Consider the following 16,269-nt stretch of genomic DNA (forward strand, 5'->3'; position numbering starts at 1 on the left):
AAAAAAAAAAAAAAAAAAAAGGTATCTACTCATATTCCAGTTATCAAAAAAGTGAAAGGTGACCTTTAAACTTGGAAACCTTTAAACTTATGAAATACAAGCCACTGAAAACAAAACATAAATGGGGCGATTTATTTATACAAGTTTTAAGTAGATGAATATTAATTTGTTTTCAACACTCCAATGGATTCCAGAATAAGTCATGTGCCCCACAGCGTATCCTGTGTGATCACTGCTGTCTGCAAGCAGAGTGTCTTCCTCTCCCAAGCTCAGGGCAGAAAGAAACCAAGTATCAGAACAGAAATGGGCTGTTTGTGCTTATATAGAAAAATACTGGTAAAAACTAAATGTAACAGTCAAGTGTTTCAGAAGACCACTGCATTTATGAAACACATATATCTAACATGAACTCTGTAAATATGTGGATCAAATATTCCACAGCCAGAAAGATGGAACTTAAAACCCAATTTTCAAGTGACGATGCTTTCAAGTGGAATTAAATGTTTTAGCTATCTCCACTGATTTGGCACTAAGTAAAAATGTTATTTTTGAAAGGTTCAATATATCTAAATTTTAAAATCATGTTTAAAAGCACAAATTGGCATTTTAAGCCGTTTTATTTAAAAAAATGGCATAGAGTGTATTTTTAAATAAGAACCATACTTGATATTTGATATTCCAAAATGCATTAACCTCCAGATATTCTTCATAAATCAGTATTTCCAATGTGAAGGGAGACACACTTCTGTAGCATGACATTTTGTGGACTTTTCTTTCATAAATTGTGTGTCCCCAACAAAACAGTCTATGTATCTATGTATCCTATACATTTTCATGACTCTCATAAATTGTGTTGAGCTCGTAGTAAATGGATTGATAGTATCCTACTCGAGAGACAGGCTACCTTACCATGCAAGGAGTTTCCAACATAGCCATGTAATCTTCAATGTGATAAAGCTGGTTTTATTCCAAACGCCCACGTAAATTTAAGTGAACTGAATGCTCATCACAGCTAACCTTGAGAAACACAGGCTTAGAAAACACATCTTGCTTCCACATCTTGAGGTTATGTTCCAAGATCTAGTTTTATCCTGGTGTATCTCTGGGAACTTTAAAATTGTAATAATCTAGAATCTTCAGCTCCAAAGAATATACAATTTAATGCAAAGGGCAAACAAAAAATGAAATCCATTACTAAACCTTGAAAGATAAAAGGAGCTAAGAACTGTGAAAAGGGGGAAAGGCATTTAAAGTAGAGTGTGGGACAATGGGAAAACTCCTAAAAACCATGACTCCTGACAGCCATAAAGAGAAAACTGGTCTCAATTCCAACTAGCAATTTTGGGGGAGTAGCGTATTTCTAACTAGTGGCAGTCTGGTCAAACTTAATAAACCTCTTCTCAGAATACTGTTTTTAAATGTGTTAAAATATACAGAGAAGCTTACACAGAAAACCAATTCTATTTTTAAAGTTATCGAAAGATTTTGAAGTGTTACGTGCTTCTTTACTACAGATAAATACAAAGGTCTGGCGATCAGTGTAGTAACTACGGGATCATTTTAGCGATAAGCCTAAATGATATTGTGAGAGAGCTGCAATAACTAACTGTAATGTCATTTGAAAACATCTATGACATCCACTGGTGACAAGTCACAGGTACTGCGAGAACTACTGTATTACATTCATAATCGAAAGAAATACTGTATTTAGTTGAAGCTGTGAAGATAAAGATGTAATTAATTTGTTTCTCATCCAAGTTCATGGCTCTTGACTCCAGACCAAATCTCTTACTCTAGACCAGAGGTTCTCAACCTTCCTAATGCCGCGCGACCCCTTAATACAAGTTGCTCACATTGTGGTGACCCCCAACCATAAAATTATTTTCGTTGCTACTCTATAACTGTAATTTTGCTACTGTTATGAATCGTAATGTAAATATCTTTTTGTTTTCCAATGGTCTTAGGCGACCCCTGTGAAAGGGTCGTTCAACCCCCAAAGGGGTCGCGACCCACAGGTTGAGAACCGCTGCTCTAGACACTTTGTTCCTTACTTGGCATTTCATCTCTATTTTGGAGAGAATGTCTTAAGAAAGCCACCTAAGAACAGGTTCTTAGCCAGGGGATCATACACTCTGCAGCTGCATCTTCTCTGGGCAAGGGTTCGGTGGCAACCCTGTGTATGCCCTCGTCCATAGCTGACCAACTTCAGAGCTGCTCACTGATCCCTTCTTGAATTATGAAAGTGAGGTTCGAGTTGGCTGCGTAGACAGCCAGGCAGGCAGACATAAAGTAGACCCGAGGGAGAAACAGGAAAAAGAGACAAACTTAGAGCTTGCCAGCTCCCCCTCCAGCGGCTCTGTGGGGCCGAGAAGCCACACCACCTCCCTCCCTCTGCTGACTGAGAGGCTTAGGAACAATTCTCTTTTTTGTTCTAACAAGTAAAATTGCCTTAACTAAGGCCCTGAACGTACATGCCAAACTGTGCATGTAGCAAGCCACTCACGTGCTAACCAGTGAAAACCACAGTCAGAGTGTTCAATCAGCATGGATTGCTGAAGACTAGAGCAAATTTCCCCACAAATCAGCAACATTATCAAGCGGTCTTTCTAAAAAGTACATGAAAAGTCTGTGCCCTGGGGATGCTGAGTGTCAGCAGACCCGGGCCTCTCACCTCCCGCAGTTGCCTCACCTCAGCTTACCTGCAGTCCTGGGTGTTCACTGCTGGTTATTGGTGGTGTCACACTGCATTTGCAGAGGGCAGCCAAGACGTGCAGACAGCACGTGGCTCTGTATTTATGTCGACCAGTACAGGCGGACAAGAGTCCCAGAGACAGACACTGCTCGTTTACATGTGGAAAACAAAACCCAACCAAACCTCGGTGCCTTGATGCCAGTGGGTTGTTGTTTTTTTATTAGCAACAAGCTCATTTCTTTCTTGCTCTCTAACATCAGTCCAGGGAAGAAGTTTCAGGCTGAGAAATATGCAGAAACAGCAATGAACTAGTTCTTGAACCCAATAGGTTTCAGATACACTAAGAAATTATTCTGATGCAACCTCTCTGTATCTGTAGGTGATTCCTACCTGCACTCCGCCAAGTGGAGACAAACACCAGAACAGCTATTGGCTAACCCTGGCCTTTGTCCTCCCTTATCCCAAATAATTTAGATTGTCTAGTTCTGACCTCAGGCTTTTCAGCTTGTCGTTTACATTCACATGTTACAAAATGTAACTAGGCAGCACTACCTTAAATGGTGCAATTTTAGAGTCTTTCGAAATATTAAAAAATTTAGAGTGGCATTCCTGTAGTTTTAGTCAGAAGTATGAATACTTACAATGACCAGTGAGACTCAGCCAACGGGCTTTTCTTATAATGGCACTATATTTTTGGCAAACTATTACAAAATATTTTGTTTCTTTTACAACAGTATAATTTGCTGTGTGCACAGTTTTTGCTAAACATAAATCAGTTTTCTTTGTGGTCATGCAAATTGAAGTAGTAATAAACCGGATGTCTGATTTACTTATTTTCTTGGGCCTATCAGGCGTGGTTGGATCTTCTGGACTTACTTTTTATTTTATTACTTTATCATTCTAGGATTTTAAGCATTTCCAGTCTTCTCCAAAATATCTTCATATTTGATTTTAGGGCAAGGATGGACAGAATTTAAGAATTCGAATGCTGAAATAGGGTCAAGTTCCAATAATTTCTCATTTTTATAAATTGCTAATACTCCATCTTCATTTCATCAAATGCTGAAATTGCATATCAAGTTAAAAAATGATAGGTATTTAAATTTTGTTTTAATATTGGGTTGTCAGAAAAGTCATGATGCATTTTCGCAATGAAAAACATAGAAAAAAATACGTCATGACATTTCCAACAACCCAATATTTTTAATGCAGATCACTGAAAAGTGATAAAATATTTCTATATATAATAATATTCTCCTTCAAGAACTCCAATTAACTTCAAGAAGAGCTTTAGTTTTACTGACTGCTTAGCACATAGCAGATGCTCATTAAATGATGTGTGAATGAAGAAATGTGCTTTAATGATTACTTTAAATAATGGTTAAAGTGAAGGGTTAAGGGTTTAGCAAATAGCTAAAGATTACCAAAAGCATATATATCAAATTTAAAAAAAAGAAAGAAAACTTTCTAACCACAGTATACTCATATATAAATTACTGCACTCTTTCCACTGAGTGTATTTTAAATTAAAATGGGAAAGCTAAATATTATCCACATCATAAAGTGATCACAAATAACTTTGCTACTCTCTCTTTTATATGGCAAAAGCTAAAGTTAAAATTAAAAAGTTCCAAAAACATGTTGCAACAACAGGACTCTGGTTTGCGTAAAATACAGAATAGAAACGCGTGCTGAAGGCACTTCCCTGGCGCCTAGCACGTGGCCTGCTCTGCTCTCCTCCCACCTCCTTCTCTTCGCTTTTCCCAACTTCATCTGTTTCCCATTTAATCACCTGGAACCCTTCTTTTCTCAACTTTCTCGTTTGCCTATAAAAACAGTTACCGTTTGTTTTTAATAATAAGCCCTGTCTAAAATTCTTTGTCTAATTACCAAATCACTCTACAGCTGGTGACAACACAGTTGTAGGATCCAAGTACTATCAACTTACAGATATTTTCAAGCTAATCCTAAAATACCATTAAGTACTTATCACTTAATTTTCCAAAAGTAGATTTGAATCTACTGGTGGGTTATCCTTTTAAGAACTCACTATGAATCCAATACAAGAAATCATAACTAAGAATCTTAGAAAACAATTTTACTACCCCTGCTGCACAAAATAAACATAAACAAGTTACACTGCATTTCACGGATATGCATTTTATAACTCAAGAGCTCCAGCAGAATAACACAAAGAACATGACAGACTTGATAAGCCAACATATAAAGAATTTATAAAACAAGAGCAAGTTTTCCTGGGACTTGGTGGTAAAGTCACAGCAGTAACCCAAATTTTCCACCTGTGAAACAAAATCGCTCATTTTAGTCACTATTAGTAAAGCCTAAATCAAAGGGGAGACAGACATACCAATCAGTGACCATCAGAAATGACATCACCCTACACAAGTAAGGGCATGGAAATGTGGGAACACTTTCTTAAAAATACAGCTCTCATGCGGTTATATAAATCAGTGTGAGGATGAACACGATGTAAAAATAAAAATGGGACCTTCCCATCTATGAGAGAAAAAAACAGAAGAAAAGCAGTCAATACACATTAAGAATATAACCAAGTGATGAACAAAAGCAGACCAGGATGTCTTAAATTTCCCTTCAATTCTGTCCTACACAAAGAACACGAAACTTAATCCATGAATTCACCTCAAATAACCTCATTAAAAAGTAAAAATCAAACAGCAGGAGTCAAAAATCTCACCCCGAGAGTGCCCCTGAGGACACTGGCTGCACTGGTCCAGGGCCCACCAGCGCCGGGCATCAGACCTCGGCTTCCAGGCTCCCCTCCCACCCTGGGGACAAAGGCCAGGGCCTGCTCCAGGACAGGCAGAGAGACTGGCGTTTCCGTGACACTTCCATTAATAAATTTGCATTTCAACACAAGTTACTCCAAACACCAGGCTGAAGCATAGAGCAGTGATTAAAATGAAAAAGGTGGACACAAAATACCGCGAATGTAAACCTTTCTACTGCAAACTGGCAGCATGAACTCCTCAGCCCTGGCACCACCACCAAGCCTTAAAGTAAATGAAACACACTGAGAGCTGGCTCCAAGGGCAGCACTGGGGATGAGAGGGAAAGGTATGCCCACAAGCACGTCCAGCGTAGAGACAGTCCCCAAAGCCACCCCAAAACAAGTCGTTCTACTACAATAAACTGGAAATCAACCCTCTTGAAAATCAACTATAAGAAAACAATGAACTAATTTATACCACGCAGTATAAGTCACATTCTGTTGTCGAATATTCAGTCACTGGAGGCTCTCCTATTTTAAAGGTGGATGAGTAACTCATTGAGAGAGAGGCTCTACTCAGCTCGCCTGTGTGGGAACTCCCTATCCAGGCGGCTTTCGGGCAACCTTGAAGTGTACCTCCTGCATTAGGCTATGGTAACAGCGCAGAACACTTGGTCATGAATGCAGCACGTGGCACGTGCACTCTTCATGGAGGATAAGGGCCATGAAATCAGCGATAAAGCGTTTCCCTGGCTTCAGGGCGGTATCTTGGGTGTGATCCTGTGAATGTTTGCACCTGTGAACTCGGCCAGTTCTCACAGCGATTCAGGCTTCTTTTCCATTTTACAAACATAAGACAGAGTCCTGGAAACTTTTCCAAGGATCATACCAGAAGTTATTACCATTCTGGAAGGGCACCTATTCCCAGAGAATATGAAGAGCCGCCGTGCCAATCCTACCACAGCTTCTCTCCTCACTGACTTGCTGTGAATCCCTTCCCAGTATCTCCCTATCTCAGTCAGTTCTGACGCAGAGATAACGAGCAGGCAACAATCACCAGAAAGAACTTGAGGGAGACATTTGAAGCAGCTCACAATTAAGTAAGAAATGAAAGGTCAGTAGTCAGCAAAGCAAAAGTACCTGTTCTCTGCACGCCACCTAAGTGGCCGCCCGTGGCCGGATGCTGCTCCGCATGGCTGGCTCCTCCGAATCGAGGTGCTTCTCCAGGACGGGGAGCGCCTTACAGGTCCGCACCTGGCCCACAGCGGGCTCTCCCTAATGTCTGTGGCAGCCGGCAGAATTCCTGATCGTGCAAGGCCCAGAAACCAGCATCTGCCAGTGCTAGGCCCTGCCCAAGGTTAAGCTGTGAACATCGGGCACCTTTCCTTAAAATACCTTTGGCTTTGAAGGATAGATTCTGAAATGCTGCTTTGTAGATACATCCTGACCTATTTATGGAAAACTGGGTTGGCCTCATATTGATGTGTATAATTTTAAAAGGCCTGTGGCCTGCTTTCAGATTCATGTAAATAAAGATTAAAAGCGGGGAGAGGGGGCAGAGAAGTCTCAGAAATGGAAGTGAAAAAAGGGAAGGGCGAGAGGGTCTGAAACATTCTTCATGGGCTTATGGCAAGTTCGCCTATAAAAATGTCCCCAAGAGAAAAATCTCACCCATGCTGTCCTTCCCCAATCTGCTGCACCTTGGGAAATCACCTCAACAAAAATAAAAACATCCAGGGGCAACTAGACCCTACAACTCAAAGGGAACCTGATGAAACAGGCTTCTTCCCCCTCGACTGTGACTGATCAAACCCCGGAATCAGTCGGCAAACACTGATTAGGGTCCTAGGTGAGCCTGGCCAGTGCAGAGACAAAGACTTCACAGGAGACACAAGTTTAAGTGCAAGAGGGGCGGGTCTTGAGGATGAATTATCAGCAGTAAACAACAGTCAGCAGATGGGTAGCAGCAACGTGGATACAGCCAAATAAGCGGGGGCCACTTCCCCCTGGACCTCCCTTCCCCAGGGCACCTCGGCCCAAACTCCGCGCGCACACAGCACGCCCACAGTTTTCTACGGGAGACGATGTGACGCCCTAAACACATCTGGGTCCTTGCCTGTGTTTGCAGCCTCCTGCCACTGCACATGGAGATACAGCACACATTTCATCATTCACCCGGCAAACATTTAGTGGGCACCGACTGTGTGCAGGGCACTGAGGACACAGATGTGAGCAAGACTGAGCCTCAATGTCAATGACAGCTTAGAAACTATCAAGAAGAAAATACATGGCGACTGTGAGTCTAATGGAATTACAAGGAATAATACACCACAGTGTAGGGAAAGGATTCAATTACCCCCAAAATACAAACCATTAGGTTTATTTGCTAAACCAGGTTTATTAGAATCATCACAAAATACAAAGTGTACATTATATAAAATGTGGGGGGGGGGGCACGCGCCTCTCAGACTCTACGGGCCTGGAGGCAGGAGAGCAGGGGGGCCTCCGTGGGCAGCACCATCTTCCCAGCTTCAGAAGGTTTGGAGGTGCCAGTGCATAATCTAGACTCTCCACAGGGGGCATCCCCCTAAATTCCTGCCCCCGAAATCAAACTCTCATCTGTCTCCGGCACAGCGTAGCAGATGGCAATAAGTGGCACCACCCCTCGTAAATGGTCAAGGAAAAAAGACAAGAGAAATGCAGGAAAAACTGAAAAAAAAGGGATAAAAAAAAGATTAAGAGCCCATTTGGTAAAGAAAGCCATTTGTCCATTTATCAAGTCTGGAATCAGTGCATGTGCCCCTAGCAGCCACCAACTGTCCCGTTGTAGCTGACTTTACCACCTCTGGAAGCCAGAAAAACCAGAGGTGCAGGATTAAGGATGATGCCACTGAATGGGGGCACTGGTGACAGCTATTTATAGGCTTCAGGGGCCTTTTTGAAAAGCTTATGTCAGGATGAATGGGGCTGTTTGGGAAGGGCTGAGGTTGTGAGGATGACCTCTGGGTGAGTCACTCTCTAAATGGAGGGAAGTCCCCTGAAGGGCAGGTGGAAACACAGCCTGAGAAAGAAAGATGGATGGTCAACAGGAAGGATAAAATGAAATGGGAAGTTTAAAGGGAGGCGGGTTAAGGGGAGCTTTCCTTCACTCACCTTCCTTGAGTGCCCTACCTTTACTGAGAGGTGGCCAGCCCCAAACCACTGCGCATCCAGGGACCAAGTGGAAAGAACCCATCTGCTCTGCCCATGGTTCTTGGGGCCTTAAGTGCCCACGGTGTTTCTAACCATCCATTCAATAGGCAAAATGACAGGGACACTTCAGGGCACGGGCTTCTGTGCAAAGCTGAATTTGAATTAAACATGTAGACACTCCAATAAGGAAATTCCTCCTACAGAGGTAACTGACAGACAAAGGAATCATCTTAGGGGGTTACTACGAGGAGAGAGACAGCTACATCAATACCAATGGGCTAGCTGAGAGGGGACAAAACAGGATTCATTCTCACTCTGACCAAAGGCAAGAGATTAGACGTCGCTAATGAGAAACAAGCTCATGGAACGCTACCCAGTGACTCCCCAAATCCAGTTGGCTGGGAGGTCAACATCTAGGTCTTCCCAAAACAATCTGCGGAAAACAAGATCCTGGGCTGGGACACCTTTCTGCCTCTGATGCAAATCGGGTCCTGGGCAGATTTTACTGTCAACCTCACCTCGTTACCATGACAGCTGGTTTTACCCAGCCAACTAACCTCCCCAAAAGGCATGCATTTCGATAACTGGCAATTTAATCCCCCTTCATTCAAGCCAGTGCTAACAAACTCTGCCACACGATATAGTTCCCAGGAGGTTGAGACAACTTTGCCAAACGGTGACCATGCTTATCAAAGAAATTAGGGCTTAATTCCACATTTTTTCACTCACCCCTGTAATGGCTTTGGGCCCTCTGATAAGACTGTTTTTCAGATTTTTTATGATATAATTACCAAACACTTTTTAAAACATTTTTCTAACATTGACACAGAGGTGTCAAAGGACTTAAGTCATCTCAATGATTCACCTTGAAGGAGGAATGACTACATCCAACAAAGTCAGGGTCACAACTGGCCTACCAGTCCCACCACTGTGCAGCATGAGAAGCCACCATCAAGACCAGCAGCACAAGCATGTGACAAGTACTTGCTCAGGCAGAGAAGGGTGCAGAGATTGGGGCCATATACTGTTAATGGCTGCATTCCATGTAAGATACACATCCACATACAAGCAACCCAGGGCTCGAGTAGAAACTGGAAAGCTTACTTGTCTGTTACTGTACAGCACACAAGCAATAAGAGTGATGAAAATGGACGCAGGGATAGCCTGTTAAAATTCCTGAATACTTTAAGAATGTGAGGATAAAAAAATCTAAACATTATGTTAAACATGTTTTACCACAAGACCTAAAAAATAAGGTAAGTTTTACTGAATTTTTGAATTACACTAATAGGATTATCATCTCCTTAATTTGAAGTGGTTTCGATATGTATCCATTCTGGTCATTTACACATGTAAATTATAAGTGTGAGTGAGTGTGTGTGTGTGTGTGTGTGTGTGTGTGTGTGTGTAAGCGTGCACACACACCAGAACTCGATCAAGTTACAGTTCCCTGCAAAAGGCAAAGAGTACTTCCCTTAATGAGAGGTACAATCTTTAAGAGTTGTACATCAGTCCACAGACTGGAAGACTAGAACAGGAAAAGAAGAAATCTCAATGAGGTCCTCTTAAAGAAAATATCCCTTACATGGTTGATCACATGTCAAACACCTCGGAAGTGAAGATATTGCCTGAATCAACAGGATCTTTTAATTCATTTGTGAGCAAAGCTCTGAGACCCATCTCAATTACTATCAAGCCAGGATATAAAAATTACCCCATAGCGATGCTATCAAAATAATCGAGGAGAGCATGAAATCCATGTGAAACTCAAAAAAAGTAGCCAATTACATGTGGGTTCTAAGGAGGTAAAGAGGCCACTCCTAAAAGGGTCTCAATAGTCCTCCCTTCCACCTTACAGCACTCCCTTTGCATGTCATGTGTATGGCACATATAATACCCATTTTTAATCTTGTATGAACTCTGGCATTTTTACAGGTGAAAGAACAAAGTAAGAACTGATATTTGAAAATATTCTCAAGTATCAGTGCAAAGAATATGGCCTGGGAGAGTGTTAAATTACAAGCCATCTGTTCTGATAATTTACGGTGTGATTCCTCTCATCTCCTTCAACACTACATAACATCTCTATGGCAACACAGTGACTTCAGATGCAAGTTTGAAGGGCCAATTGTGCTTTCAGTCTGTTCACACAGAGAAAGCCAGGCTGGTCGGTAAGCTCCTCGAGGAGGAAGGATGTCCTGTCATAAACAGACTCAACTGACTTTCTCCATTCCCTCCAGATACACAAAGGAGACGATCCTGCAAAGTACACATGCCATGCCCACACAGGCTGGCCCTGGTCCCTAACCCACAGCCAAGCGTGTGCCTGGAGAGAACTCAGTGGTTCCTCAACCCAGCTGTGAGGCTGAACTCCCAGTGGGGCTTTTTCAAAGTAAGATTACAGGGCCCGTTCTAGCGGCTAAGTCGGCGTCTAGTCTAGGGATTCTGTCCTTTTTCAAACCTTTCCAGGCCATTCTGATACAGCCTGGGCTGAGGAACCACAGGTGTAAACCACAACAGGCATTTCCCGTGCCTCCACTTGGGGCCTGCTCGGGGCTAGTGGCCTAGAGGCTCCCGCTCATGAAGAACGCTCACAACCCAGAGGAGTCAGACCACAAGGCCGTGTACACAGGGTGCTGTGCCAACGCCGATGGCCAGCGAGCCCGGGACAGGACGGACAAGAGCCGCTTCCCAAAGGAAGTGATGCCTGAGCTGAGTCAGTTAGGGAAACCAAGACGAGCAGGGAACACCCACCACAGAGACAGGTTCAAGAGCACGTACACCGAGCTGGGTGTGTGCTGGGGGCCCGGAGGCTGACAGGGGCAAGAAGTCCTGAGGCCAGCCCAGCTGAAGCAGATAAACAGACCAGGTCTGAAACTCAGAAACTCGCATTTGTGACTCATATGTCGCCTTGGTTACAAAGCATCACTTAAAAAAGGGGATTTGGGGGGCCGGCCGAGTGGCGCGATGGTTAAGAACTCGCTTGGGATGCCAGAGGGCCCCGGTTCGGATCCCACATATGAGGGCCAGTGACACTGCCCTCCACAGCTAAGATGCTGAACAACAGCTCAACCTGGAGCTGGGCTGCCATGAGTCGCCGGCGACGGCGTGGGCTGCAGTCCCTGTGGCAGTGGATTGCCATGGGCTACCGTGTGTGGCCAGCAGCCAGCGTGAGCGGCCAGCAGCCGCAGTGAGCGGCCGTCCAGAAGCCGGCGACTGATCTGCCTCACCTGGGAAGAGCGCAATGATGGTGCCAACTTGGGCCAGTGAAGCAACATCCTCCACAACTAGATTGAAGAACAAAAACGACAGCAACTTGTCTGTTCCCCTTTCCCCAATTCCCCAGCACTGTTCCCATCCCCCCAATTCCCCAATAAAAATCTTTAAAAAAAAAAAAAGGGGATTTGGGGATGGCAGAAACAGGACTGAAAGTGAATCGGCCCTAGTCTGTGACACTTGAAAAATACGACATGTATCAATAAATTTGTGACAAATGAGAGCTAATATACTTTGTCTTTTTAAGGGCATCTCAAATTTTATTTTCACCTTGAGAACAATTTAAGTAAGGTGGGCTTGAGCTAGTTGATCACCTCTTATCATTATAATTTCTACAGCATTCCCCAGCACATTTTTAAAAGAGGCCAAAAGAGAGAATCTGCCTGATCTGCTTGTCTCTTTAGACGATAAATTCCCACTGGCCAGGGTATGATTTTTGTCTTCTCCAGCTGTATGGACCTGGTCTATTGACGGTGCTCAAAGGATAAACAGCTCATTCATTATGCAGTGCCATGTACATTAAATAATGCCCATAAAGTCCTTTGAAGATGAAAACCACTTCAAGTGCTAAGTAATTCTGGGCTGGGCATTCGAAACTGAGAAGCCAAGATGACAGACCCAACATCATAAAAAGGTCACCGCCCAGCAGGAAGGCTCTCAGTCCCTTGGCAGGCAAGCTCCATAGCTGACAAAAACCCCAGCCTGCTTTACATGCTTTTAATATATATATTCAGGGAAAAAGGTTTCAAAACGCCACAAGGAACAAAAGTCTTCAGTGGTTCATTTCATTCAGGGACCATGCCCAAGAGTCATTTCAAAGCTACACAAATTCTTATTCTTTCTGAGACGTCTGCTTTTAAGTGAAGCTAAAATACTCTGTATGAAGTGTCAACTCAATTCTAAAACAGGCACAATGAAAATTCTTGCAACAGAGCATATGTGATGTTATGCAAATCAATAAAGTTTCTGTCTTAGAGTCTAAGGCATACTCCATCTCTCAGTCACGTTTCATGAGCGAGCAGAGCTGACTCCAATGCTCAAGAATACAGAACTCACAGCAGCAGAACCCTGGCTGCCGTTCTTAAGGTCAAGGCCGTGTTCAGCAGGCAGACAGCACAACGCTGCCTCCCCTTCACCTTGCTCAGAATGTTCAGTAGGAAGACGGAAGGTCCATCAGCTTGAACCTTTCAGATGCGCCTTTCGCTGTCCCCAAATACACCACCTATTTGTCCTTTTCTTTTTGAGACTGAAACACCCTAAAATTTTCAATGGGATAGTTAACCCCAAGTGTTCTAAGAAATTATCAAATACACCATCAGCTTCCCACTGGAGCACAACAGGATCTTATCCACAATGCCCTCTCTCAAAGAGAATTCTTCTCTCCCTGACACCAAAACAGAGGGAAGTAGAAAGCTCCCTAACGGGGTCAAAGACCTCAGTGTGACAAGCAGGGCACAGCAGGCAAAGCCTTGTTTCCTGCCCAGGACACCCACTTGGGGAGAAAACCACTGTGCCCTTGGCATCCTCATTTGCCCCTACAGCTGCTAATCCGCAGCAAGTTAAAAAACCTTTCTGAGCTCCCTTCCTCCCCTATAAAATTAGATGTCACCACCTACCCTGCAGGGAGCTATGAAAATTAGTAGCTGGTGCGTAGTAAACACTCAGTAAATGAAGCTCTTTAAGAATCTGAAATGTTGCCAATTTAGCCATGACCTTTCTTTTCTGATTGATATATAACTTTTATGCTATAAAATTCACCCTCTAAGTGTACAACTCAGTGGTTTTTACACTCACAAGCTTGTGCAACCATCACCACTAGCTAATCCCAAGACTTCCCTCAGAGAACTGGACCCATTAGCAGGCATTCCCACTCCCCTCGTCACAACCTTTAACTCTGGGAATTTCCTAAATATCGAAAGCCTTTCCCCGCTTAAAATACTAATAAGAAAATTACGGCTCTTCTTTCTTGCTAAAATGTCTAGTTGCACGAAGGGCTTCTTGAAGCACAGAGGCCAAATTCTGCAGAACATGACCTGGCAAGCATGAGGACGGTGACAGAAAATACAAAACACAATATGACCTTGAGACTGTCTCCCCAAATCAAGGGCCTGTGTTCTATGTCATCATTTTATATCGAAGAACACTGAATGGCAAATACCCACTTTGCCTGTAACACAAGATCTGCACCCACTGTTCCGTGACTTCTAGAACTGTGTGCACACCCACGCTTCCCAGAAATCCCGCACTAACGCAGAAACCACACCGCTGCGTTAAATTCACTGTAGGTGGTTTCTGGGAAGAAACACTTAGTCAATGAAAGGCATCAAGCAAGAGTCTCTCAAGTCATGACTCATGACTTACTCCAACACACAAACTCAGCCCCTTCCCGACTCACAACATGTGATGGACTCCTGAGAAAAGGCCGTTCCACCCATCCTGGTCCTACGTCACGCACGCCTATTCCCATCCCATCTCCTGCATCTCATCATTCATTCTTATGATCTCAACACTTGCCTTTTTCTTCCTCTCTTCCAGAAATGAGTACCTTCAGATGAAAATGGTCAACCTTTTCCCATAACAGGTGTCATCTTTCTAAACTGCACTTATTGGAAATTAATCTTTCTTTTTTGGCAACTCCTTATTTTTCAAATGTGAGCTTCCACATCCCCAGCAAGTGAGCTGCTGATGGAGCCTGGCTGCTCTTCTCTTAAACATGCCTCTGGGGAGCCCCAGCACATGACTTCATCTGTTTTCCTTGGATGACTAACCGACAAGGCACTGAGCTGAACAGAAGCTGACCACTAACTGCTGATTTGAACAGTTTAAACTTGAAAATGTCCGTTGGTTTATCGCGGTGGCATGGGTTAGCATTTTGAAACTACTTTCTGCTTATTCTAGGACTGAGTAAATCCATAAAGATATTGAGGATAAAGGGAGCCTTCACCATCAGAGAAGGGATTACAAATATGGAGAAGGGCAGGCTGAAATGCACCCTGTGGTTTGGAGTGGAAATGAGAACATAAGTATAAAGTCACGGGTTTGGTTACAGGTAGGTAAGTGCAGGAAGAAACAGTGATATATGCTCACGTGAAACAATGTATGCAAGTGTGCACATATGAGTGGATGTACACATACACACACCACAGGTCCCAGCGCTGTCCACTGAGAGGTTCTAGAAGCAATGACACCTCTATAGCAATGAGCCCACATTGTGTTCCTAAATACTGTTCTGTGCTAATCAACCAGGGCTCCTTGGAGAAATGGCTGATTCGAGCGCTCAAGCAAGAAAATTAAAACATAAGCCTAGAACATCTTATATGTCAGAAAATAAGAAATTGCTCAAAAAAAAAATGACAGGGATACGTCACAAAAGATAAGGATTGAGTCTGAAAGGACTCTCACTGGCCAAATCTTGGCCAATGTGAGCGTCAAGCTAAATAATGACAGCAAAGAATTATAACCCACTGAGTAAAGCAGGAATCCAGGAGGCCATGCTTACAGCAACAAGTAAGCGGGACTAAAGGAAAAGCTCTTCCTTAGGGTAGAAAGCCAGGGAAACAGAAGGAACGATGAAGTTGGAAAAAATCACCATTTTGCAACCATCAGGGTAATCACGGATTCAGGCAAAAATCATCAATAGATGAAAGTCAGGAAAGGACAGGATTTTATAAAAGTCTCAAATTATCTCCCCACAGAATGCTAACTAATTACAGGGGGAGAATACAGTGAAGAAACCTGGTAGCCACCACCTGAACCAAATGACTAAAATGAGCTTCCCACAGTGGGACAGCTGACAGCTGTGTCCCTGACAGGATGCTCTGGGGAGGACAAAGCCCTTCTACCAGAAATGGACAGCCTGAACCTGCTCATGAGGGATCACACAACCCAAACTCAGGGATGGTCTTCAAAAGAATTGACTGTAATCTTCAAAAATTTCAAGGTAATGAGACAGACAGCCTGGGAAAATGTTCCACATTGAAGAAAACCAGAGACATACCAACTAAATGCAATATGTGGTCCTGGATGGAATCCTGGACCACAAATACTTTTTAATTGTCCAAAAGGACGTTTCTGGAATAACTGGTTACATTTTACTAAAGTCAGTAGATTTAGATAGTAACATTGTACCAAAATTAATTTCACGATTGGGAACATTATGTAAAAGAATGTCTTGCTCTTAGAAAATACATATCAAACCACCATTTAGATGTGAGGGCACCATCACCTCTGGAACTTACTCTCAAATGGTTCAGAAACAAAATAATATGTAAATTCTATTATGTAAGATATGTATACACATTCACATATACACATACACTTGTGTGTGCTCCAGTACATCCAGGGGGAGGGGAGGGGGAGG

The 16,269-nt window shown here is 43.2% G+C and overlaps 2 protein-coding genes across 2 annotated transcripts in view; both read right to left on the reverse strand.

Annotated features, from left to right (window-relative positions):
- TRIO (trio Rho guanine nucleotide exchange factor) overlaps positions 1 to 6,715 on the reverse strand; it is a 322,427-nt gene extending 315,712 nt beyond the window's left edge. The window contains exon 1 of the mRNA XM_019646200.1: positions 6,582 to 6,715. The gene's annotated coding sequence lies outside the window, so the exon portion shown is untranslated. The remainder of the gene's footprint in view (positions 1 to 6,581) is intronic.
- Positions 1 to 16,269, reverse strand: part of LOC109384663 (collagen alpha-1(III) chain-like) — a 103,461-nt gene that overhangs the window by 70,186 nt on the left and 17,006 nt on the right. The gene's annotated exons all lie outside the window — the stretch shown is intronic.

The sequence above is a fragment of the Hipposideros armiger genome, unplaced genomic scaffold (genome assembly GCF_001890085.2).
Source record: "Hipposideros armiger isolate ML-2016 unplaced genomic scaffold, ASM189008v1 scaffold_98, whole genome shotgun sequence".
Taxonomy (NCBI): domain Eukaryota; kingdom Metazoa; phylum Chordata; class Mammalia; order Chiroptera; family Hipposideridae; genus Hipposideros; species Hipposideros armiger.